The sequence below is a fragment of the Pelecanus crispus genome, chromosome 4 (assembly GCF_030463565.1).
Source record: "Pelecanus crispus isolate bPelCri1 chromosome 4, bPelCri1.pri, whole genome shotgun sequence".
NCBI classification, from domain to species: domain Eukaryota; kingdom Metazoa; phylum Chordata; class Aves; order Pelecaniformes; family Pelecanidae; genus Pelecanus; species Pelecanus crispus.
Window position 1 is genome coordinate 50051743 of NC_134646.1, and position 2369 is coordinate 50054111.

The following is a 2369-nucleotide window of genomic DNA, read 5'->3' on the forward strand; positions in this document are numbered from 1 at the left end:
GTACTTCTGAAACAGTGTCCTTAATTGCATTGTTTTCACAGCTGTTGTTTCATAACTCTGGTCTGTCTTGTGGGCTGATATATTCATTTATGGCACTGAAGTACAAAATAACAGCTGTAATACTTGGATAAAAGCATTAGAGAAGCATGTAAACATTCCTTACCAGTGAAAGGACTGTAGGCTAATTGGCAGTCCTGAAAAAATATGCGTGAGCATATACAGCTTTTCCATGGAGTGCAGATGTAGTTGTATTATGAGTTTTTTTCAGAGTATAGAGGAGGAAAAGAAGACAACTGACAAACCATGCTGGGAAGAACAAATGAAACCTTCCTGATTCTTTACTTAAATACCATGAGCTAAGTGGTAGTCATGGAATAGGTATCTCTTTATTTAAGAGTGGAAAATGTATTTCATTTCCAGATTTTTTTTTTTTTTTCTTTTAAGTAGCCACTCAGATTACAGCAACTCTGGCACCTCTGCTACTGCTTCTTAAAAGACATGTCGATGCAAGTGGTGTAAGTGTTTGGTGTAGAACTGGGGTGCCTTTTTCCCCAAAAAATAGTCTAACAGCAAAATAGCTATTTGCATTCCTTTGAGAAAGGGGAGGGCATAAAATGCTTTCGTGGTTACAATGATACTTAAGTGAATTGTGTAAATAGGCTTCTATTTAAAATGGTGAGTAGTAAAAGTAGGAACTGTATAAAAATAATACAGCAATATAGAACTGCAAACTTAGCTCACACCATGGAAAAAAATTACTTGCTACTTTGCCATAGTTGTAATTTCTATTTGTGTTTTCATTTGCGAAGAGAACCTTCTTGTTTTGTGTGATCTTATTGTAGCTGTAAACGCTACAAAGCAAAGATTTTTTTTTTTTGATTTTTTTTTTTGTCTTAGTTGTCTGTAAAGTGCTAGGCACACCTTTTATGCTATGTAAATGACTGATGTGGATGAAAACATGCAGCAAGCAGGAACCACCTTGTTAAAAATGCTTGAGAAGTGATTAATGATGATTATCTTACTGACTCATAAGACTCTAATGCTGAGGGGGATGTTTGTGATTCATAACCCAAATCCCTTTGGAAGTCTTGAGGAGATAAAAAGGGCACATATATTTTGGTGTAAGTGCAGGGTTTTTTATCATTTACTGTATTTTGATGAGCATCATTCAAACATCAATGTTTAGTACTTAAATGTAGTCTATTTTAATTTGAACTAATTAAGCATCAAAGAAAAGAGAAGCTACTTTTAGACTAGTTTAAAAATAGCTGTCAGGGAAGAAAGTTGGAGATCGACATGTTCAGACTGCTACTGAGCTGGAGACTTAGCCCTAGCAATATCATTTCCTCCCCTTTTATGCTACCAAGTGCATGAGAGGGGAAGAACATGTACCATCACCTCAGATCTCCTGACCTACAGTGAAGTCTGGAACAGCGAAAGGTACTCTATCCCTTCTTCATTGCTTCTGACCACTAAACTCTAGTTATAAGAAGCTAAGGAAAAGTGAAAGATAAAAGGAAAGATTTTCTTTTTTTTTCTTTTTTAATTCTGATCAATTTTTAGCATTTTGTACAATGTCTTCTCAGATCATTGATTTACACAGGGGTTTTAGAGGTTCTACCAGCCTCCTTTTTGCATGTCCTAATGAACAAGATTTTTCTCTTTGCTTTCTCTGCCTTCACTTGGGAGATTAGAAGTCCCTAGGTAAGAATACTTCTTCCATGACTCTCCTTCAGGTTTGAGGTTGCGGTGTGTAGAGTAGGAAGAAGAAGAAAAAAAAAAAAATCTCAAAAGCACCTCATTCCTTAAAACTGCTCTGCTGCTTCCTTTTTCAAGAAACAATGAGCTCCTGCTCCTTCATGTCTTTTCAGTGAAGAAGTTAGGCTAAAGGAGAGAAACAGTGAACGTGTGTATCTTACCCCGACCTACCTTCCCTGTCCTCCTCCACGGATGCTTTTGACAAGAGACTGATAGGGCGAAGAGTAGGAGTCTCTGCTCTATTCCAAGGACTAGGCGTTCTACCTGGTTAACTGAAATGGAGGATGGAGACCTGCGCAGGACTTGTGACTAAGTGTATTCGGCTTTCTCAAATTCAGGATGACTATGCAGATTGCTTTGCATCTCAGCTTTCAGGGTATCAGGTGTGCCCTGACGGACATTTGCTCAATGGGCTACTGAGACAGCTTCTACTAGGCTGCTAGGTTTGTCCTGTTACCTCACAACCCTGGATTGTAAAATAGTTCATAAGACTTCTTCCCTTGCCAGGAACATGGTTGTTGAATGGCTGTGAAGTGATGCTGGAAGTGAGTTGTGTAGTCAACAAAAATTAGAATCTATCCCAATTAACTGTTGTGCTTAAATAAGTTTCA